General features: G+C 39.5%; 1 protein-coding gene and 1 long non-coding RNA gene across 3 annotated transcripts in view; one reads left to right on the top strand and one right to left on the bottom strand.

Moving 5' to 3' along the window:
• LVRN (laeverin) overlaps positions 1-25,499 on the bottom strand; it is a 164,618-nt gene that overhangs the window by 81,406 nt on the left and 57,713 nt on the right. The gene's annotated exons all lie outside the window — the stretch shown is intronic.
• Positions 8-14,979, top strand: LOC309622595. Its single transcript, XR_014241012.1, has 2 exons — positions 8-13,449; positions 13,801-14,979. It is a non-coding gene; the product is annotated as an uncharacterized lncRNA (long non-coding RNA).

Genomic DNA, 25,499 nt, shown 5'->3' with positions numbered 1-25,499 from the left:
AGGTCAGAGACAGGGTAAACGAAAGTGATTCTCCTGGGAAATGTGATCTTCCCAGTTCCTCGAACTGAAATTAATCACATTAACAAAAAAACCTCCGGAACAAGACAGGGAGGAGAAAGGAGATTTAACACCAAGCTCATGCAGATGGTTGTGCTGTAATCTGTGGACCAGTCTCTTGATTACAGGTTTGGTTTGCTTTCTTCAGAAATGGAACAATCATATTTAAAAATAATTATGACCACATGCATCACTCTCAGAAGATTCTGGGTAGAGCTGAGGGAGGAGACGCTCCTTTCGTTTCCCTCTACAGGACCTACCACCAGTCAGACTGTCAGAATTGTGAGCTACTGAGCTAGCAGGGCCCTCTGGGTGTAGGTCATTGCCAGATGGGGATTGCCACAGATATGGAGCTAATTAATTATTGGCCTTACCACTCCCTGGACAATTTCTTGAAGGATTTTGATGGATTCCAGACTCCCAAGGAAAGGTTAAAAAACAAAGGAAAGAGAAGAAAGGAAATGGAAAGAAAAGGAAGGAAAAGAAAAGGACTCAGTAACAAAACTACTAGAGGTGTCCCTCCCCTCAATTTTAAATTAAAAACTCCACTGAAAAGTGTATACGTGGATCTGATTATTTAATTCCATTTCTCCAATATCATTAAAGAAATAGAGATTGGCTACCAGACAAAAAGTTTCAAAGTAATAAAACCACATCAAATGGTTGAACAATTTAAATATCTTATTAAAGGGAAAATATTTCTGATAAATCATTAATGTCACTCAAAAGAAGTTGCAAAATAACATACTGGTTGAGTCATGCTTATGTTAATAATTTTTAAAGAGCTAGAAAATACTCTTATATGAAATATTTGACATCTCAGTGAAAGAGTAGTTCTGGGACACAGATCAGTTGCCGGAAAAACGTCACTAGAAAATTAAAAAGAAAAAAAAGTTTTAATGAGTTGCTCAGAAAATCTACTCACTCTTCAGATCAGCTAAAGCAGTGATGCTCAGCTGGGGAGAATCACTTTTGGTGCCCCCTTCTCTGGATATGTGGCAATGTTTAGAGACATATTTTGTTGTCACAATGTTGCAGGGGTGGTGCTACTGGTACCTAGTAAGTGGAGGCCAGGATATTGCTAGATGTCCTACAATGCACAGGACAGCCTCCTCCAACAAAGAAGTACCCCACCCAAAATGTCATCAGTGCTGCCCTTCAGAAATCCTAAGCTAAACAATAATTCAAGCCTTTTATATGCTACCCAAGGGAAACTTCTCCTTGGTATCTTGTGTCGCTATTTACTTTTGTTATTTATGCTTATTCTTTGGCATGTCTATTATTTTTCCATCTTCTTTTTTCTTGGTATTTATTATAAACCTCTGTAACACTTTATTATCACCCTTGGGTCACATGACCTAATTTTTATTTTCCTTTTTTCTTCATTTACTTTGAAATTTTAATTTTTTTGAATGGGTAATATATTCATAAGTTTCAAAAACTGAAACAATAGGAAAATTTGTATCTTGCTTCCACTACTTCCACAGTTAACAATTTTCATCGTTTTTTGTATTCTTTCAGTATTTCCTTATGCAAATCAAGCAAATACAATTATATACCTTTGTATTTCTCCTCTTTCCTACTTAAAAAAATAGTATACTAAATATGCAATTCTGCACCTTGCATTTTCATTTAACAATATATCCTGGATGTCTTTCCATATCAGTCCACAGATATCTTTCACATTCTTTTCTGCAGCTGCATGCTATTATATTGTTTATGTACATACCATTGCAAAGATTTCCCCAGTTTGGTTATTTGAAAGGATTCACCAGCTTTCACAGGGTATTTTCATCTAAGCTTTTATTTAAAGGAAAATAGTATGGTGCAGCAAGAGAAAGAGAATACAGGCAAGCATTGGAAGTCAGAGAGACATCCCATGTGCAAGCTACCCAAGGGCCCTTATTTGCATGAGTGAGCCATGCTATGTCACCAGCTTGAACCACCAAGGTCTGTGAAAGGAATCTTGTTTACAGAAAGCTCAAAGGAGAATCTCTTAGGGAGGCTCTTTAAATAATCAAGCCAGGTTAGTCAGACCCATAAATCCAGTTGTAAACCATCAGTAAAGAAACTAACCCTAGGGGTCTCCAGGGAAAATTTCAGACCTGAATCAGCACATCATAAATTGATCAAGAGTCAAAAACCAGATATCCAGAAGGAAGGCAGAGCCAGGATCACTGAAAATCTTCTCCTCCATGAAACCAATGTGAACACTGGAAACATTGTCAGAATTAATTATTTCAGAACTCAAGAAAGTAACCAAAATCTTGCAGCAATTAATGGAGTGTTTGTTCAAGAAAAATAGACAAATCTCTATAAAAAATCAGTGAGCTTTATGGCATTTTAACTTGCTTTATTCTCATTTTCCTCTCCTCAGTTCTGCAGTAGACTTAAAAATCAACAGCCTGGTATAGTGGTGAAAACCAGCAGTCTGGCAGGCACTCAATGAGGCATGAAAGTGTTAAATTCCTTTAAAGCCTCATTCTGAGAGAACTGTCATTATTTGAACTATCTGGTGATTCCCTGGAAGATGCTACTCTCATGGCTGTCTTTATTGACCAGATTCAGAGTTGACTCAGTGCAAACAGTCTTTCCCCAGGGGTACTGGTTGAAAACAATCATAGGCAATTGTTTAACATTGCAACTGCCTGCAGTGGGCAAACATTCGAGACAAACATTAAGCTCAACAGAAAGCTTAAAGGGAAAAATTCAGGAATTAGATATCTATAGGGGGCTTTGAAAAGCTCCGACATATTCCAAAAATCTAGAAGGCTACATGCATGTATACAGCTATGCACATGACTAAGGCTGTACACATGCTCAGAAAAGAACTGAGAAGGCCCTAAACTCTCACATCTAGCTAATCTTGAGGCACTGCTCAAGGCAGATGTGAAGACTATGGCAGAATTGTCAACTGCCTGGATGTGTTGAAGGGGTGCCTCAACACATACAGAGGACCCCTTGGCAAAAACTGGGAAACTTACTGATTCTAGGTATTTAAGGAAACCTCTGTCTAACCATTAGCTGACCAATAAACTAACTGAACATAGACATCAGTGGCTACTATAGCAAAGAATACAGACTTTACTGAATTAGTTCAGAAAAGTCTTTCAGCAAACAAATGACAACAACAAACCCTGAAGAAGCAGGAAAATATTTTTTTTCAGAGTTGTCACATTATTTAAAATGTTTCCAACAAAAGAAAATTATGAGAAATGAAAAGAAACAAGAAAGTATGCCCATACACAGCAGAAAAAATAGTCAATAGAAAATGTTCCTAAGGACTTTTAAACTTTGGCCTTATGAGACAAAGACTTAAAATTAGCTATTTTAAATATGTTAAAAGAACCAAAGGAAAGCATGTCTGAAGACCTAAAGGAAAGTATGGGGATGATATCTCATCAAATAGATAATATCAATAAAGAGATAGAAATTCTAAAAAAAGCACCAAATAGAAAATTTGAAGTTGACAGTACAATAACTAAAATAAAACTTCAATCAAGGAGCTCAAGAGCAGTTTTTAACCAAGAAGAAGAAAGAATCAATGAAACTGAAGATAGGTCAAATGAGATTATCCAGTCTGAATAACAAGAAGAAGAAAAAAAAAAAAGAAGAAGAAGAAAAATGAACAGGGACTAAGAGCCCTGTGGGATACCATCAAGAAGACCAACATATGGGAATGTAAATTGATACAGCCACTATGGAGAACAGTAGAGGGGTGGGATAGGGAGGGTGGGAGGGAGGGAGATGCAAGAGGGAAGAGATTTGGGGATATATGTATATGTATAGCTGATTCACTTTGTTATAAAGCAGAAACTAACACACCATTGTAAAGCAATTATACTCCAATAAAGATGTTAAAAAAAAAAAGAAAAAAAAGAAGACCAACATACAGATTGTGAGAGTCTCAAAAAGAGAAGAGAGGGAAAGGGGCAAAGAGATTATTTGAAGAAATAATGTACAAAAACTCTTCCAATCTTTTGCAAGATATAAATCTACAAATCTAACAAGCTCAACAGATTCCAGGATAAACTCAAAGAAATCCACACCAAGTCATATTATAATCAAACTGTCAACAGCCAAGGACAAAGAGAGAATCTTGCAAGAGAAGAAAGAAGTGATTTGTCACATTCAAGAGATTTCCAATAGGACTATCAGCTGACTTCTCATCAGAAAGCTTGGAGACTAGAAAGCAGTAGGTTGACATATTCAAAGTATTGAAAGAAAAAAACTGTCAGCCTATAATTCTATATCAAGCAAAATTGTCCATCAAAAGTGAGGAAGAGGGGCTTCCCTGGTGGTGCAGTGGTTGAGAATCTGCCTGCCAATGCAGGGGACATGGGTTCGAGCCCTGGTCTGGGAAGATCCCACATGCCGCGGAGCAACTAGACCCGTGAGCCACAATTACTGAGCCTGCGCGTCTGGAGCCTGTGCTCTGCAACAAGAGAGGCCGTGATAGTGAGAGGCCCGCGCACCGCGATGAAGAGTGGCCCCCACTCGCCGCAACTACAGGAAGCCCTCGCACAGAAACGAAGACCCAACACAGCCATTAATAAATAAATAAATAAATAAATAAAATTTAAAAAAAAAAAAAGTGAGGAAGAAATAAGACATTCCCAGATAAACAAAAGCTGAAGGAGTATGTTACCATTATATCTGCCCTGTAAGAAATGCTAACAGGAAACCAGGTTAAGATGAAAGGACACTAGGCAGTAACTCAAGGTCATTTGAAGAAATTAAGATCTCTGGTAAAAGTAAATACATGGGTAATTACAAAAGCAGGTATTATTGTAATTTTGGTTTGTAACTCCACTTTTTATTTTCTATGTGATTCAAAAAATAAATACGTAAAAAATTTAATTTACATTATTGAACACACAATGTATAAAGATGTGACATCAATAATAGAAATGTGGGGGGAGGAGAATCAAGCTGTATAGGAACAGAGTCTTCATATGTTATTGAAGTTAAGTGGTTATAAATTCAAATTGGATTGCCATAACTTTCGAATGTTAAGTGTAATCCCTATGGAAACCACAAAGACAATATCTATAACTTATATACATAAATACATGAGAAAGGAATAAAATGTTTCATACAAAAATCAATTAAAAGGGCTTCCCTGGTGGCACAGTGGTTAAGAATCCACCTGCCAATGCAGGGGACACGGGTTTGAGCCCTGGTCCAGAAAGAACCTACATGCCACAGAGCAACTAAGCCCATGCTCCACAACTACTGAGCCTGTGCTCTAGAGCCTGTGTGCCACAACTAATGAAGCCTGTGCACCTAGAGCCCGTGCTCCGCAACAAGGGAAGCCACTGCAAGGAGAAGCTCGCTTACCTCAACAAAGAGTAGCCCCCACTCACTGCAACTAGAGGAAGCCCTCATGCAGCAACGAAGACCCAACACAGCCAAAAATAAATAAATAAATTAATTAATTAATTTTAAAAACTCAATTAAACACAAAAGAAGGCAGTAATGGGGGAAATGAAAAAAAAATTTAAGGCATATAGAAAACAAATAGCAAAATGGCAAAAGAAAACCCCTTCTTATAAGTAATTACTTTAAATGTAAAAGAATGAAACTCTCCAACAGAAAGACAGAGATTAGCAGAATGGATTTTTTTAAACATGATTTATCTATATGCTATCTACAAGAGACTCACTTTACAGGTTGAAAGTGAAAGGAGGAAAAAAGATATTCCATGCCAATAGTAACCAAAAGAGAGCTGAAGCAGCTATACCAATACCAGACAAATAGACTTTAAATCAAAAAAGTTTACAAGAGACAAAAATGGATCTTATATTAGTAAAAGGTTTTCTACAGCAAGAAGATACAATAATTATAAACATTCACACATCTATAACATATTCTCAAAATACATAAAGCAAAAATTGACAGAATTGAAGGGAGAACTAGACAGTTCTACAATAATAGTTGAAGACTTCAGTACCCTACTTTCGATAATGGATAGATCAACCAGAGAGATGATAAGTAAGGAAACAGAAGACTTGAACAACACAATAAACCAACTAGGTTTAACAGACATATACACAATACTCCATCCAAACAACATCAGTCTCAAGCACACCTGAGACTGCTCCATGGACAGACCAAATGTTAGGCCAGAAAACAAGTTTCAATTGCTTTAAAAGATAGATATTATACAAAGCATCTTTTCTGAACACAGCGGGGTGAAATTAGAAATCAATAACAGAAGGAATACTAAAAAATTCACAAATATGTGGAAATTAATAACACACTCTCAAACAACTAATGAGTCAAAAAATAAATCCAAAGGGAAATTAGAAAATACTTAGAGTTAAGTGAAAACAGAAATACAATGTACCAAAACTTATGGCAATCAATGAGACAATGCTCAGAGGGAAATTTATAGCTACAAATGTTTACATTTAAAAAGAAGAAAAATCTCAAATCCATAACCTAACTTTATACCTTAAGGGATTACAAAAATAAGAGCAAACTAAACCTGAAGATAGGAAATAATAAAGATCAGAGTGGAGGTAAACAAAAGAGAGAATAGGAAAACAATAAAGAAAATCAATGGAACCAAAAGTTGGTTCTTAGAAAAGATTGACAAAATTTACAAACCTTTAGCTAGAATTACAAAGGAAAAAAGAGAAGATGCAAATAACTAAAATCAGAAACGAAAGTGGGGACATTACTATCCATCTTACAGAGGTAAAAAGGATTATAACAGAATAATACAAAGGTAGTTAACCTGAAAGAAATGACAAATTCTTCAAAATGCACAAATTACCTAAACTGACTCAAAAAGAAATAGAAAATAGAGATTGAATAAATAACCAAAAACCTCCCCCCAAACAAAAGTGCTGAACCAGATGGCTTCACCAGTGAATTCTCCCAAATATTTAAAGAGGAATTGAAACCAATCCTTCTTAACCCTTCCAAAAACTTGAAAAGGAGGAAACACTTTATAAAAGCATTATTTTGATAACAAAGCCAGATAAAGACATCACAAGAAAAGAAAATGACAGACCACTATCTTTATGAATATAGATGCAAAATAGTCAACAAAATATTAGCAAACAAAATCCAACAGAGTATTAAAAGGATTATTCACCATGACCAAGTGGGATTTATCCCAAGAATGCAGGGCTATTTCAACATACGAAAATCCGTTGATGTAATAGAACAAAGGAATAGAACATGAATAGAACAAAGAAAAAAACCTACATGATCATCTCAAATGATGCAGAAAAGGCATTTGATAGAATTCAATACCCTTTATTTAATAAAAGGTCTCAGAAAACTAGGAATAAAGGGGAAAAATCCTCAACATGATAAAGAGTATTTATGAAAAACCCACAGCTAACATCATATTCAATGGTGAAAACCTGAAAGCTCTCCTCCCTGAGATCAGGAACAAGACAAGGATGCCTGCTTTCATTGCAGCTATTCAACATTGTACTGGAAACTCTAGTCAGAGCTATTAGACAAGAAAAAGAAAGAAAAGAAATGCAAATTGGAAAGGAAGAGATAAACCTATCTCTTTTTGCAGAAGACATAATCCTATATATAGAAAATCCCAAAGAATTTACAAGAAAGTTATTAGAGTTAAAAAAATAAATAAATAAATTTAGCAAAATTGCAGGATATAAGATCAACTCACAAAGATCAGTTGTGTTTCTATACACTAGCAATGAATAATCAGAAAATGAAATTAGGAAAGTAATTCCATTTACAATAGCACCTAAAAGAATTAAATACTTAGGAATAAATCTAACCAAGGAGGTGAAAGACTTGTGTGCTGAAAATTACAAAACACTGATGAAAGAAATTAAAGAAGACCTACATAAATGGAAAGACATTCCATGTTCATGAATAGGAAAATTTAAAATTGTTAAAATGTCAAGGTCACCCAAAGTGATATACATACAATGCAATCCCTATTAAACTTCCAACAGCCTATTTCACAGAAATGGAAAAGCCAGTCCTCAAATTTATATTAAATTGCAAATGGCCCCAAATACCCAAAATAATCTTGAAAAAGAAAAAGCTGGTGGACTCACACTTCTCACTTTTGAAACTTACTACATAGCTAAAGTGATTAGAACAGTGTGGTACTGGCATAACGATAGACATATAGACCAATAGAATAGAATAAAATAGAGAGCCCAGAAATAAACCATCATAATGGTTGAACCATCACTTCAACAAGAGTGCCAAGACTATTCAATAGGAAAGAACAGCCTTTTCAACAAATGGTGCTGGGAAAACTGGATATCCACATGTAAAAGAATGAAATTGGAACCTTACCTTACACCACATACAAAAATAAACTCAAAATGGATCAAAGACGTAAACATAAGAGCTAAAAATATAAAACTTATAGAAGAAAGCACTGGAGAAAGTCTTTATAACGTTGGGTTTGGCAATGCCTTTATGGATATGACAACAAAAGCACAGGCAACAGAAGAAAAATAAACTGAACTTCAACAAATTAAGTACTTTTGTACATCAAAGGATACTATCAAGATAGTAAAAAGACAACCTGCAGAATGAGGATATTTGAAAATTATATATCTGATTAAGGATTAATATCCAGAATATATAAAGAACTCAACAACAAGAAACAAACAACCCAATTCAAAAATAGTCAAATGACATGAATAGACATTTCTCCAAAGAAGATAGACAAAGGCCAATAAGCTTAAAAAGGTGCTTAACATCATTTGGCATTAGGGAAATGCAAATCAAAACCAAAATAAGACACTACTTCATACCTGCTAGGATAACTATAATAAAAATCAAAAACAAAAATGAAAAACAAGAAGTGTGGACAAGGATGTGGAGAAATTGGAACCCTCATGCATTGCTGGAGCGAATGTAAAATGATGCTCTGTAGAAAACATTTTGGTGGTTTCTCAAAAGAGTAGATATAGAACTACCATATGACCAAGTAAATTCCACTCCTAAGTATATATCCATAAAAATAGAAAACAGGGAATCAAAAAGACATTCATATACCAGTGTTTGTAGCAACATTATTCACAATAGCCAAAAGGTGGAAAAAACCCAAATGTCCATCAACAGATGAATATATAAACAAAACATGGTATATACATACAATGGAATATTACTGTCATAGAAAGGATTGAAATTTTGATGTATGCTACAACATGAATGGACTTGGAAAACATCATGCTTAGTGAAATAAGTCAGACACAAAAAGATAAATATTGTATGATGGTATGAAGTTATATGAGGTACCTGGAAGAGGCAAATACACAGAGACAGAAAATAGATTAGAGGTTACCAGGGGCTGGGGTGAGGGGGAAAAGAGGTATTGTTTACTGGGTACAAAGCTTTGCTAGGGATGATGAAAAGTTCTAAGTATAGATAATGGTTATGGTTACATAACACTGTGGATATATTTAATGCCACGAATTATACACTTACAAATGGTTAAAAAGATAAAGATAACATGTATATCTCACCACAATAAAAATACATAGTACTATAAAGCTAAGCGTAATAGTAAGATTTTATTATTGATAGTGATCAAGAGCTATTACTTATTAAAATCCAAGACTATGCAGGCAACATTAGCTTAAAACTTATTGTCACTCTCTGGGTGTTTTAGTCCATGAGTGTTTGTAATTATACCTGTTACTTTGCAAATTTAACAAATGAACTGCTAGGGAAAAAATGTGAATCCTTTTGAAAAATGAATATTATGTTGGAGTAAAAGACTACAAGCATACCTTGTTTTATTGAACTTTGCTTTATTACACTTCACAGATACTGTATTTTTTACAGATTGAATTTTTGTGGCAACCTTGCATCAAGCAAATCTATTGGTGTCATTTTCCCAACAGTATTTGCTCACTTTGTGTCTCTATGTCACATTTTGGTAATTCTCTCAATATTTCAAATTTTTCATTATTATTATATTTGCTATGGTGATCTGTGATCAGTTGCCTTTGATGTTACTATTGTTAATTGTTTGGGGGCACCAAGAACCACATACACATAAGAAGGTGAACTTAACCAATAAATGTTGTGTCTTCTGACCACCCCACTGACTAGCCATTCCCCTATCTCTCTCCCGCCCCTCAGGCCTTCCAATTCCCTGAGACACAACAATATTGAAATTAGGCCAATTAGTAACCCTACAATGGCCTCTAAGTGTTCAAGTGAAAGGAAGAATTGCACATCTCTCACTTTAAATCAAAAGCTAGAAATGATTAAGCCTAGTGAAGAAAGCATGTCGAAAGCCAAGACAGGCCAAAAGCCAGACCTCTTACACCAAACAGCCAGTTCTGAATGCAAAGAAAAAGTTCTTGAAGGAAATTAAAAGTACTAATCCAGTGAACACATGATGATAAGAAAGTGAAATAGCCTGATTGCTGACATGGAGAAAGTTTTAGTGGTCTGGAAAGAAGATCACAACATTCCCTCAAGCCAAAGCCCAATCCAGGGCAAGGCCCTAACTCTCTTCAATTCTATGAAGACTGACAGAGGTGAAGCATCTGCAGAAGAAAAGTTTGAAGCTAGCAGAGTTTGGTTCATGAGGTTTAAGGACAGAAGCTGTCTCTATAACATCAAAGTGCAAGGTGAAGCAGCAAGTGCTGATGTAGAATCTGCAGCAAGTTATCCAGAAGATCTACCTAAGATAATGAATGAAGGTGGCTACACATTATCAACAGATTTTCAGTGTAGATGAAACAGCCTTCTATTGGAAGAAGTTGTCATCTAGGACTTTCATAGCTAGAGAGGAGAAGTCAATGCCTGACTTCAAAGCTTCAAAGGACACTCCAACTCCCTTGCAGCTGGTGACTTGAAGTTGAAGCTAATGTTTATTAACCACTTCAAAATTCCTAGGGCCCTTAAGAATTATGCTAAGTCTACTCTGCTTGTGCTCAGCAACACAGGAACAACAAAGCCAGGGTTTACTGAATATTTTAAGCCCACTATAATAAACACCTACTTCTCAGAAAAAAAGATTCCTTTCAAAATATGACTGCTCATTGACAATGCGCCTGGTCACCCCAAGAGCTTTGGTGGAGGTGTTCGACGCGATTCATGTTGTTTTCATGCCTGCTAATTTAACATCCATTAGGCAGCCCATGGATCAATGAGTGATTTCAACTTTCAATTTCAAATTGTACCCTTCTCTTCTAGAGCCTGGTTGCGGTAGAAGTCTCTAGACTCCTTTTGTTGTCTTTACTAAATCCTGCTTACATGTGCCTAATAAACTTTTAGATTGTTGTTACTTATCATCTATGGTCCTCAGGTGTAGGGTTGTGGCTGATTGCATTCGGTGGCCCTGAAAATGTGCATCAGTCCCATCTCCCCCTTCAGTGAGTGCAAGTGACTGACAGCCTCAGGTGCTGCTCTGAGTCTATCACAGTGTTAACACTGAGGCCATGCACCCTGTAGGCTGTTCCCAGCCAATGAATGACAAGCATGGCAGGGATGTTAATGAAAGTCTTGTGAAGGACTCTGCTGATAGGCAATTTTGGCTGGAGGGCTTCTCATTGGCCTGCCAGAAGTTTTCTTAACATGGCACTGCAGTCTGGGACTCTTCTTCTCCAGCCCACTTCTCTTCCCTCCCTCCTACAAAGAGGTCAGACCAGCATCACAGTCTGAAGGCTCTCCCTACCTCCTCTGGCTCCCTGCCCTTTTCTTCTTACAGTCATTTCCCCCAGTAAATCCTTTCCACATCTAATTCCATCTTGGAGTCTGCTTCTTGGAAGATCCAAACCAACACACTATAGAAAATGTCCTGTTTGAAATTCTATTACGCTTCTGTCAGGATACATACAGGATTTTTTTCTTTATCTTCATAATTCAAAAGTTATTGCTAGGATATGTTTAAGAGCAAACCTCTTTCACAGGTTTTTTAAAATTTAGAATATTGTGATTCTTTTGAGATTTGTAATCAGTTTTTTCACTTTAAGAAAGTTCTATAGACTTATGTTTTTAATTCTCGTTTCTTTTGTTTCAATTGTTTTTTTTCCCTTCATCAGAAACATCCATAATTCTTAGCTTGAATCACTGTCATTTTTTCTTCTTTATCTATTGTGCTCTTTCTCTTTATTTTTATCTTAAGTCATTTTTCTCTTTAGTTCTTGGAGAATTTATCAAGTGTTTCCTCCCCACAATATAGCTGCACAAAAGGAAAAATCTATCCAGTCTTGGGACTTGGACAAGGACAGTATCTAGGCTTAGTACTGAGAAAGAAATTTGTCCAAGTAGATAGAGAGTGAAATCAAGAGTCCTATACACCCGTAGATGGTGAGAGTGGGTCTAATACAGGGAACCACCTGGCTGAAGTGAAGTCTCCACTCCCTGCCCCTACTACCACCAGCCCCATGATCCAGTTCTCTGACACTGAACATCCATTCAGGAAACTCTAATGCCCAAGGGCTTTGCTGCCTCATGTCTCTATCCCCACTTAAAATGCTTTATCTGTGGCAATAATACCACCTCTGATGCAGCATGTCATTCCCTGGATACCTTCCTCAACTCACTGTTAAATCCAATGTCATAAAGAATTTCTCCAATGGTTTCTTCAATGAATTTTACCTTTTTAGCTCTTCTGTTTAGGTCTTTGATTCATTTTGAGGGTTCTTTTTTTTTTTTTATGGTGTAAGGTAAGATTCCAATTTCATTCTTTTTGCACATGGATATTCAGGCAGGGGCAGGGCAGAGGGCTTCCTGTGTATTTCCAGTCAGGCAGGTTTGCCCTGTTTCTGACTGCATGGAACTAGTAGTAACTAGAAACTCCTCCAATGCTATCAATAGTTGTTACTCCTAATTTTTGGTGGTTTTTAAAAATCCTTTTCAAAGCCAACTAGGTATTTTAGTGACAGGCTGGGGGTGAATGCATCAGGAGCTCTCCTGAGATGCTGTTTTACAGAAGCCTTTACTCCATCACTTATCATTTTATACAAGAAATGTGCAAATCACTCTCTTCCCTTCTATTCATTAAAGGCATTTCTCCTACAAACCATGGCTTGAGTGTTAATGAAACACTGAGTCCACATCCTTACAGCATTATATGTTCAATAAGTGTTTGAACAATGAGTATTGGGGTTCAAATTATTAGTTCCCAAGAATTTTATTTCTCCTACTCTGTCATATTGCATATTATATTTTAGTCACGTTCACTAAGTTAATGTGTTTAAAATGAAGATCAACAGTGTATAAACCGACCCTCTTTCGTAAATTAGAAAATATACTTCCTGACTTTGACAATTCACATAGAATAATTGAGAACAACTGTAAAGAAGAGGAGGATAAAGTCATGAGTGTTTTCTCTGTCGTATCTTGCACACAATCTGGTGTGCAACCAGTGTGGGAACCGTAAGTATGGAAAATAGTGATTTAAAAAAAGGAGAGGTGGGGCTTCCCTGGTGGCGCAGTGGTTGAGAATCTGCCTGCTAATGCAGGGGACACGGGTTCGAGCCCTGGTCTGGGAAGATCCCACATGCCACGGAGCAACTAGGCCTGTGAGCCACAACTACTGAGCCTGTGTGTCTGGAGCCTGTGCTCCGCAACAAGAGAGGCCACGATAGTGAGAGGCCCGCGCACCACGATGAAGAGTGGCCCCTGCTTGCCACAACTAGAGAAAGCCCTAGCACAGAAACGAAGACCCAACATAGCAATCAATCAATCAATCAATAAATCTTAAAAAAAAAAAGACGTAAAAAAAAAAAAGTCAAGTTTAAAAAAAAAAAAAAAAAAGGAGAGGAAGCAAAACACATGATGAATGAGAAAATCACCCTAGAAATAACACCAAAAAACACACATTAAAATATATGTTCATTTCATTTTTCAGTTTCCATTTAAGCACATAAAATTAATACAAAACCTGATTTTCAATAAAATATTTTGTTTGGTCTGCTTATTTGTTTGGTCAATAAAATATTTTGTTTGGTCAATAAAATATTTTGTTTGGTCTGTTTATTTAGATGGGAAGTTAGGGATTACAGGAGAGCTTCTCAGACAAATTTGCACAAAACAGTCAATTGCCATGTGTGACTTTGAAATAAGCCCTGATGTATTATTAGTTAAGGTTTAGGCTAAGCTGCTATAATAAACGGATCCAAAAAAGCAGGGGCTGCAGCAAGACAGAAATTTATTTCTTCACATGATAGCCCAGTGGTAAGTGGAGGTTCCAAGATGGGCAGGTGGTTCTCTTCCATGACATCATCCATCCCCCAGGGAGGTGGTCTTTGTCCACATGTTCAAAACTGCCTCACCAGCACTTCAACTGCACCCTGGCCCCAGTTAGGGAAAAGGCAGAAAGTGGAGGGCAAGTGTTTTTATTTAGGAAATTTATGCAGATGTCTTGCACATGTCTTTTTTGTCCATATTCCAATGATAAGGAAATCACATGGCCATATCTGGCTCTAAGGAAAACTAGATTTGTCTCTAACATTCTATGGGATGCTTTCTAATACTAAAAAGAAGAAAGAAAGAATGGACATTGGAAGACAATTACCAGTCTTTTCCATACTTGAACAAAAAAGTTTAGTATAGTCATTCTTGCCTCAAGATTTAAATAAAATACTTATAAGGAGGAAGCTATCACAAAGCTAAACCTCAGGGAAAATGTTATGTATTGCCAAACATTATTTTTATCTAAGGATACACAGAAAGCACTCTCAGAGTGGTTATTATTTGTCACACAGTTTGTGAGCCGTAGGAAAGAAGTGAAGTTCACCCAAAAATGGATCTCAGTCAGCTCGGTGCTTTGTGACCACCTAGAGGGGTGGGATAGGGAGGGTGGGAGGGAGGGAGACACAAGGGGGAAGAGACATGGGGATATATGTATACGTATAGCTGATTCACTTTGTTATAAAGCAGAAACTAACACACCATTGTAAAGCAACTATACTCCAATAAAGATGTTAAAAAAAAAAAAAATGGATCTCAGACCTGCCAATTTCACCTTCAATTTTCCAGCGTCCTCTCTAAAATTACCACTCCACCCCATTTTCTATGCCTTGAGGAGGCAGGAGTTTTACTGAGCACTGCCCTATAACTGGCATCTCACTCAGCCAGAAGACCCTTATTGGCATTAGGTGAAGCGTCACCATTTGTGTAAACCAGGATAACCATACAAAAGAAAAACAGGGGAAGTTCTGGAATTCAGGTAGAGAACTGAACAGCAGGCTAGGAGCTGGATAATTTCACTTCCCTTCCTGGTTCTATTACTACCTCACTGAGAAGTCTTCCCATGGACTGACAATATCAAAATAAGATCAGGAATACTATGCTTTTTTTTTTTTAAATCTCCATATCCTGGGAGCATCCCCTCAGTAGCCACAGATAAATTCGTAAGCAGCAAAGGCTAAGATCAACAGAGATTTCATAAAGGTCTGCTCCTGTAGCAGATTTTTGGCAAGAGATTGGTATCTTGGGCTAATTATTCTCAGCTCCTCATCATCTAATCCAATCTTTGCCCTGAGAAGCTGATCTCTACTAATAGCATCAGCCAGCCTCTCTTGCCCTTTGAGTACAATTGGGTTTGACCAATGGGAGGTTTCATCAGGAGATCAAAAGGCAAAAAGAGGGAGAAGTTGAAGTATTTCTTCTTCCTCCTTCTGTACTTCAGCACTATGAGTCTGGCAAGGGTTCCACTACAGCCCAGCTCCTGTTGAGTGGCTCTCTTCCACAGCTCTAGCTTTCCTAGGCTCTGGCTAAACCATTTCCTCTTGTCCTTTCAGGTCTAAGTGTGGTAATGATTTCTCATCGTTGCTAGTTCTTGGATTGGATGTGTGATGATTCGTTATTGTTTCCCTTAATCTTGTCCACACCTCCAGAAACAGCCCCTTTGTTAAATGCCAGGTAAACCCATGGATTGTGTGATCTGTTTTGTTTTGGGACCTGATACAATACTTATATCAGGAATTGTTCCAGGAAATAGATTCTCAAGATGTGACTATGGGATTGGGCAGCTCACATATTTGAAGAGCACATGAATATCCTTCTTGCGGGGACAATGCTTACTCAAATTCTCATCGAAGGTGGCATAGGATGAATTACAGGTAGGAAGCAAGGCACTGGGAGATCGAGTGGCTATAGGAGTTAGCTATTATGGTGACAATGGTGATTATGAGGATTGTGGATTATTATGGCTTCTTCTGACTGTCCTAAAGAGAGCTCCTTCCCCCTGTCTCAAAAAAAAAAAAGATTAAGGATCTAAACTCCCATCTCAAAGTATAAGTGGACAGTCAGAAAATCTTATGGTTACCTTAAAGAAGGCCCTTATCTCATCTAGCTGCAAGACCAACATAGATTGGATTAGGCCCAGAGTTGCATGCCAGTTAAATATGTAACCCCGCCAGGTCTCTAATGCTAAGGTAAAGACACTGGGAAGGAGTGAGATGCTGAGACAGGATGGGACCATTTGGAGAGACAAAGCTGAGAACTTCAAATCAGCAGTTCTCGCAGAACCTCCTTTACCAGCTCTCTACTCTGAGGAAAACATCTCTCCTTCAGAAAAACCTTTCTGCCTCATCTGGAGCATTTGCCTTGAAAAGGGATACTTATTTGCAGACCTCACCCATCCACTTCTCATTGCCTCCAGGCTCAAAATGAGATCCTAAAATAGCCCAGACAAAGAGATGCCAGGTCTTCTCCAGGAAGAGGGCTTACACATGTAGGATCTTTCTATTTTGTATCAGCCGAAGTCTGGGGAGCATATATGGGAATGGATTCTAAGGGTGTTAGATCAAATATAAGATTGAATCAGGTTAAATTTATTGATACTGATGCTCTCATCGAAAACTTCATATTTAATATGTTACTTGAAGATCTGGATTAGAATTAATTGAAACTTAAACTCAGCAGTAGCCTGGAGTCAATGAGCCTGATATGCCAGAATGAGAGCAGTAGATTCAGCCCTGGCTGTACATTAGAATCACCTCAGTTTTCCAAACAAAGATGCTGAAGCCCCATGCCCAGAAATTTTGTTGTAATTAGTCTGGGGTAGGGCCAAAGCACTGGTTTTTCTTTTTAGCATCTTTATTGGAGTATAATTGCTTTACAACGTTGTGTTAGTTTCTGCTGTATAACAAAGTGAATCAGCTATACATATACATATATCCCCATATCCCCTCCCTCTTGTGTCTCCCTCCCACGACCCTTATTCCACCCCTCTAAGTGGTCACAAAGCACCGAGCTGATCTCCCTGTGCTATGCAGCTGCTTCCCACGAGCTATCTATTTTACATTTGGTAGTGTATATATGTCCATGCCACTCTCTCACTTCATCCCAGCCTCCCCTTCCTCCCCTGTGTCCTCAAGTCCGTTCTCTACATCTGTGTCTTTATTCCTGCCCTGCCACTAGGTTCATCACTACCATTTTTCTAGATTCCATATATATGCGTTAGCATACAGTATTTGTTTTTCTCTTTCTGACTTACTTCAATCTGTATGACAGACCAAAGCATTGGTATTTTTAAAAATTTCCCAAGTGATTTTAGTGCTGAGAACTGCTGCTGTAGTGGAAGGAATCGAAAAGCTCCTGCTTATAGAAATATTGGAATGTATCTATTATTCATGACTCACTTTTCCACCTCTTGAACATACCCAGAAAAGTTCCCATTGGCACTGCAGAACAATGGTCTCAAAAGTGCTTGGAGGAAATAGATGCAGCCACCAATGGAAAACTACCTGGCACATGGCACAGAGCCTGGGGATGGGGTGAGGAGACTGCCCTGGGTGCCCATGACAGGGGCACAAAGGATAAAGGACATGTGCTATTCCCCTGCTGTCCTCTTTGGTGTTGTAGACTAGTTGGAATATAAATGTGAGAACTGATGCATGGGCCCACATACGTGGATAAAGCCTAAGGGTCATTGGTGGGGCAGTGGTAGACCAGAGAACTGAACTTATACTGTGTCCCATGTGGGTTAGAGTCATCAAAAAATCAGCATATCAGCACTTTCTGGCAGCCCAATATCAGGTAATCTTGCAAAAGAAATACCACATCAGGCATAGGAAACAATGCACCAGTCAAGCCACACTCCTGCATTGGAGCTCCTCAGGGCTCCGGTTAAGCCCATGCTCAAGGTAAGGGTTAGAGAGCATCCAGAAGGGGAGAAATAGGGTCCAGAGCCCACAAAGGTCTTGGTCTGGGTTTGGGACACTCCCACAGGATGGTGCTAGTGGCCTCAGCTGGTCTCAGGCAGCAGGGACAGACAGGACTTGAAAACTTCTAAAAAGGTCTTCTAAAGCACAGGACCCTCTAAGGAACAAGCCAGAGAGGGAGCTCTACTTGCCCAGGTCTAAGGGTGGTGCTGGTAATGGGATTCCACTTCCAACCATGATAAAGCAACTGGAACCAGCCTTGCCCTCCTCTGGTAACTGCCCTCTTATGGTAATCAACTAGAAAATTGAGTGAGGTTTATGAAGCAACTGTTTTCAGATATTAAGCAAAAATCAGTATAGGCTTGTGATTCCTCTCTGAGAGAAGGGACACGAATGACATAACACCTATAATTATCCCGGCTGTCTAGCCTGGAGTTTGAAGAGAGGTGTCTAGTATGAATAGGGCAGAGTATCAGAGAGGTAGTTGTACAGAGAAATTTGCACAGGAGTCCCTTGAGTCAATTGCTGCATACTTAGCTGCACATGCATAGGATAAAATGTCACAAAGTTAGCCAGAAAACAAAACAAAAAACAGGAAGCTATAAGATAAATAATTCCAGAGTTCACAAAAGGCTGGGGGATATTCATGTTCCAGCCAGCCAGAGTGGAGAGTCCTTGCTGAACTTTAGGGCATTTAATCAGAAACCCCAGAAAGGAAACTCCTTAGTTTTAGGGCCAAACTAATCCTAGAAGAAAAAGCTATCTGAGGTCTGGCCCACCTAAGCCTGAAAACAAGCCTCAGAAGCTCCAAGCTGATTTGACAAGTAAGTTAGCTGTCTGTCAGAACAAAGTCACAGCTTGGTGTTAAGTCTGGATCCTCCCAGAAGCAGACGCCAAATGCCAAGATGAGATGAAATGTGCAAGGGTTTTATTAGGGGAAATGCCTGTGGGAAAAGAAATAGGCAGGGAACCAGAGAAAAATGGGAGAGTCATCAGACCTCAACATAAATCTGACCTCGAGTGAAGGAGAGAGGGAAAGAAGGTTGGGTGCAAGCATCCTAGACTGTCCTGCAGTTGGTGGAAGGGTTAACAAAGCTGTTGGGAGTCCGGGAGCCCAGAGACTGCCATCAGAGCTCTGTGTCTCCCTACCTGACTCAGAGAGGAGAGCCCATAGGAAGAGGCATGGCCTCCCTTGGTGATGGCTTTTAAGCATAGCAGCTTGGGCCCAGGAGGCCAGCTAGGCACATTTTCACAGCTCCCATAGACCGCTGTGAAGGAAGATCTGCTTCTCCATAAAGGTTCAGGGAACAGCAACTCTTTCGTTTCCTATGTGCCTCTCTTTCTGAGAGGAAACTCAGAAAAAGGAGTTTAGTGGGAGGTACTACAGTTCCTGACATGGCAGTTGATCTCAAGGCCACAACTGGAACTCATCCCCTCCCTCCTCCACCATTTATGCTAAATTCCCTTCACCCTCGGCAGGTCTAGTGGCTTTTCCAATGGTAGGAACCAAACTTTCATTCCCAAGGGGTCCAATCACTTGATCGTCACACCGTTTTCAGTCTAGGGTTAGTGCACATGTCCACTCACAGTTACAGCAGGGCAAGGAAGTACCTGAAGGTGCCCGACAGGATCGTGATGCTGTACCCATTGTGTAAAAGCATCCTACCCCTTCCCACTGATCAGGGTCAGTTACCCTTGCCAGAGTGGTAACTCCTCCATTTGCCGGCTAGTCTCTGCGCACAATGAGTCCAAAGTGCCCTGGGGCAGCCATAACTGATAGTTCAATGGTACCCTTGCTGTGTCCTCTAGGAAGAGTGTACCCCCTTGGGGCACTGGGACTTCCAACAACACAGAGCCCAGATTGCAGAGATGAGAAATACAAATTTTCTCATGAGACATTGGAAGGGATAGTAGGTGGGGCCATTCCTGTCTTTGTTGTTTTCCAGACTTGTACCCTTCCAACTGAGGAAACAGCACATTAGAGGTCTCTGATTTAATAAATCCCTGCACTCCGAAGGGATCCCATGCTTTCAGAGTGTTCCTTCAAGGTGGCAATTGAATTGCACCTTTAGAAGGCCTTTCCAGCTCATAAGGTGAGCTGCCTCTGGACGGTGTGGTATGTGCTACAACCAGTGAATTCCACAGGCAGAGGCCTTCTCCCAAAATCTTGTTACTGTAAAGTGGGTCCCCAAGTCAGACGCTATGCTGTGTGGGATTCCATGTCTATGGATCAAGCATTCCCAAAGCCCCCAGATAATGGTGCTGGCCAAGACTTTTTGGGCAGCAAAGGCAAACCCATACTTCAAATAGGTTGCCTATCCCTGTGAGAATGGACCACTGGCCTTTTCAAAATAACTAATCATTCACAACTGCAATTGGTGCTACTTGGTCAAATCTGCAATAGTCTACATCATTCTCTAGGATTCATCTGGTTTCTGCAGAAGCCAGACTGGAATTAAACGAAGATATGGTAGGAATCACCGTCCCTGCATCTTTCAGATCTTTAATGGTGGCACTGATCTCTGCCATCCTCCTTGGGGTACAATATTGTTTTGATTTACTATCTAACTGGGGGAGGGAGGTATGGATTCAGAGGTTCCCATTAGGTCTTTCCCCCTGTGACGCTCTTTACTCCACAGAAAAGGGGCTCAATATTAGGGTTACTAAGTAACCCCACCAAGTATATCGATTCCAATTGTGCACTCGGACTGTGAACCAGACTTTAGCCAGGACTCCACTTAATACCATGGTCCCACTCTAACAAGGGTCCATGATGACACTTTGAGTCTCTGGTATCAGGTCAGCTCAGATTCCGTGTCCAATACTCTTCAAAATTGGTTATTCTCTTTTTCCCAATGTAAAGTCACCCAAGTAAATGGTTACAGGTCTCTTTATGGAAGAACTGGAGGCATCATGTCAGTAGACACTAGCCAACATCATGGCTAGTCCTTCCTCCTACAGAACAGTCACTTCTTCAGTCAATGGGTTTCAGATCTAAAAACTGGCTTGAGCCTGGGAACAGAACAAGGGATTGTGACTTTTCATTGGGATGACCACCCTCAGCCTCCTGGTCTTCAATTCTTACTTTTTGTTGTTGTTTTCATTTTAATAGATGTTAAGGAGCAACTTATTGGCTGCCAGTATATTTTGATCCTAGAGACACCATGCTCTAATAACTACCTCCACAACTCCTGGGGGGTCAAGTCCCATCATGTACAAACAGAAAGTAAGTATAGCCCTATGGAGATTCAGCTGGAGTCATCAGGAGTAAGGTTTTTAGAAGAGCTCTCTTTAGAAGGGTTGAAAGGGCAAATAGAAGTCAGAAGAGTGGTTGCAGGGGCAGCTCCAACCTCCATGCAGCTCCTGTGTGGCCAAGTTCCAGAGAAACGAACCATGAAGTCACACAAAATTTAAGGGATAAAGGACAAAAGAAAAGATCTAAAGTTAATATAAGGCAAACATTTAAGAAGTGACTGACGAAGAATTCAGAATAAAAAGAAATGTAAAAGAAAAAGGAGATAAGATAAAATTTTAACAAAGGAAAAGAATCTTGTCAGTTTAAATTAAGAATAATATAAAACAATGGAAGTTTAAAATATATATAAATGATAAAATTCTTAAAGACAGGTTAGGAGGACCTTCAAGACGGTGGAGGAGTAAGACATGGAGATCACCTTCCTCCCCATAAATACATCAAAAATACATCTACATGTGGAAAAACTCCTATGGAACAACTCCTACATAACACCTACTGAATGCTGGCAGAAGACCTCAGACTTCCCAAAAGGCAAGAAACACCCCACATACCTGGGTAGGGCAAAAGAAAAAAGAAAAAACAGAGACAAAAGAACAGGGACAGGACCTGCACCTCTGGGAGGGAGCTGCAAAGGAGGAAAAGTTTCCACACACTAGGAAGCCCCTTTACTGGTGGAGACAGAGAGTGGGTGGGGGGAAGCTTTGGAGTCATGAAGGAAAGCCCAGCAACAGGGCTGCAGAGGGCAAAGTGGAGAGATTCCTGCACAGAGGATCAGTGCCGACGAGCACTCACCAGCCTGAGAGGCTTGTCAGTTCACCCAGGGGGCAGGTGGGTGCTGGGAGCTGAGGCTCAGGCTTCGGAGGTCAGATCCCAAGGAGAGGACTGGGGTTGGCTGTGTGAACACAGCCTGAAGGGGGCTACTGTGCCACAGCTAGCCGGGAGGGAGTCCAGGAACAAGTCTGGAATTGCCTAAGAGGCAAGAGACCATTGTTTCGGGGTGCATGAGGAGAGGAGATTCAGAGCACCGCCTAAATGAGCTTCAGAGACGGGCGCGAGCCACGGCTATCAGTGCGGACACCAGAGACGGGCATGAAGTGCTAACGCTGCTGCTGCAGCCACCAAGAATCCTGTGTGCAAGCACAGGTCACTATCCACCCTTCCCCTCCTGGGAGCCTGTGCAGCCCGCCACTGCCAGGGTCCTGTGATCCAGGGACAACTTCCCCGGGAGAACACACGGTGCACCTCTGCCGCTGCAGGCTCACCCTGCATTCCATATTCCTCCCTCCTCCCGGCCTGAGTGAGCCAGAGCCCCCTAATCAGCTGCTCCTTTAACCCCTCCTGTATGGGCAAAGAACAGATGCCAGAGGGCAACCTACATGCAGAAGAGAGGCCAAATCCAAAGCTGAACCCCAGGAGTGGTGCAAACAAAGAAGAGAAAGGGACATTTTTCTGTGCAGCCTCAGGAGCAACGGATTAAATCTCCACAATCAACTTGATGTACCCTGCATCTGTGGACCACCTGAAGAGACAATGAATCATCCCAAAATTGAGGCAGTGGACTTTGGGAGCAACTGTAGACTTGCGGTTTGCTGTATGCGACTGACTAGTTTCTGATTTATATGTTTATCTTAGTTTAGCTTTTAGCACTTGTTATCATTGGTGGATTTGCTTATTGGTTTGGTTGCTCTTCTTTTTTTTTAATTACTTAAAAATTTTTTTATTTTAATAATATTTTTACAAATTTTTTATTTTAATAATTTTATTTTATTTATTTGTTTATTTATTTTTCATTCTTTTTTTTTCTTTCTCCCTTTTCTTCTGAGCCATGTGGCTGACAGGGTCTTGGTGCTCCAACTGGGTGTCAGGCCTGAGACTTGGTGGTGGGAGAGCCGAGTTCAGGACATTGGTCAACCAGAGACCTCCCCAGCCCCACGTAATATCACTCAGAGACAGCTCTCCCAGAGATCTCCATCTCAATGCTAAGACCCAGCTCCACTCAACGACCAGCGAGCTCCAGTGCTGGACACCCCATGCGAAACAACTAGCAGTATAGGAACACAACTCCACCCATTAGCAGACAGTCTTAATAAAAATCATAATAAGTTCACAAACACCCCAAATCACACCACCAGACTCGGTCCTGCCCACAAGAAACACAAGATCCAGCCTCATCCACCAGAACACAGGCACCAGTCCTCTTCACCAGAAAGCCTACACAAGCCACTGAACCAACCTTACCCACTGGGGGCAGACATCAAAAACAACAGGAACTATGAACCTGGGACCCCAAACACAGTACGTTAAGCAAAATGAGAAGACAGAGAAATACATAGTAGATGAAGGAGCAAGGTAAAAACCCTACCAGACCAAACAAATGAAGAGGAAATAGGCAGTTTACCTGAAAAAGAATTCAGAGTAATGATAGTAAAGATGATCCAAAATCTTGGAAATAGAATGGAGAAAATACAAGAAATGTTTAACAAGGACCTAGAAGAACTAAAGAGCAAACAAACAATGATGAGCAACAAAATAAATGAAATTAAAAATTCTCTAAAGGAATCAATAGCAGAATAACTGATGCAGAAGAACAGAAGAACAGAAGAATGGACAAGTGACCTGGAAGATAAAATAGTGGAAATAACTACCACAAAGCAGAGTAAAGAAAAAAGCATGAAAAGAATTGAGGACAGTCTCAGAGACTTCTGGGACAACATTAAACACACCAACGTTCAAATTATAGGGGTCCCAGAAGACGAAGAGAAAAAAGAAAGGGTCTGAAAAAATATTAGAAGAGATTATAGTTGAAAACTTCCCTAACATGGGAAAGGAAATAGTCAATCAAGTCCAGGAAGTGCAGAGAGTCCCATACAGGATAAATCCAAGGAGAAACAAGCCAAGACACATATTAACCAAACTATCAAAAATTAAATACAAAGAAAAAACACTAAAAGCAGCAAGGGAAAAGCAACAAACAACATACAAGGGAATCCCTATAAGGTAAACAGCTGATCTTTCAGCAGAAACTTTGCAAGCCAGAAGGGAGTGGCAGGACATATTGAAAGTGATGAAAGGGAAAAACCTACAACCAAGATTACTCTACCCAGCAAGGATCTCATTCATATTCAACGGAGAAATTGAAACTTTTACAGACAAGCAAAAGCTAAGAGAATTCAGCATCACCAAAACCAGCTTTACAACAAGTGCTAAAGGAACTTCACTAGGCAGGAAATGCAAGAGAAGGAAAAGACCTACAATAACAAACCCAAAACAATTAAGAAAATGGTAATAGGAACATACATATCGATAATGACCTTAAATGTAAATGGATTAAAGGCTCCAACCAAAAGACACAGACTGGTTGAATGGATACAAAATAAGACCCATATATATGCTGTCTACAAGAGACCCACTTCAGACCTAGGGACACATACAGACTGAAAGTGAGGGGATGGAAAAACATATTCCATGCAAATGGAAATCGAAAGAAAGCTGGAGTAGCAATTCTCATATCAGACAAACTAGACTTTAAAATAAAGACTATTACAAGAGACAAAGAAGGACACTACATAATGATCAAGGGATCAATCCAAGAAGAAGATGTAACAATTGTAAATATTTATGCACCCAACATAGGAGCACCTCAATACATAAGGCAAATGCTAACAGCCATAAAAGGGGAAATCAACAGTAACACAATCATAGTAGGGGACTTTAACACCCCACTTTCACCAATGGACAGATCATCCAAAATGAAAATAAATAAGGAAACACAAGCTTTAAATGATACATTAAACAAGATGGACTTAATTGATATTTATAGGACATTCCACCCAAAAACAACAGAATACACTTTCTTCTTAAGTGCTCATGGAACATTCTCCCGGATAGATCATATTTTGGGTCACAAATCAAGCCTTCGAAAATTTAAGAAAATTGAAATAGTAGCAAGTATCTTTTCCAATCACAATGCTGTGAGACTAGATATCAATTACAGGAAAAAATCTGTAAAAAATACAAACACATGGAGGCTAAAAAATACATTACTTAATAACCAAGAGATCACTGAAGGAATCAAAGAGGAAACCAAAAAATAC

Source organism: Balaenoptera borealis, assembly GCF_965194805.1.
Source record: "Balaenoptera borealis genome assembly, chromosome: 2".
NCBI lineage: Eukaryota > Metazoa > Chordata > Mammalia > Artiodactyla > Balaenopteridae > Balaenoptera > Balaenoptera borealis.
The sequence above is the reverse complement of the archived record's forward strand: the minus strand, read 5'-3'. Positions and strand labels throughout refer to the sequence as shown.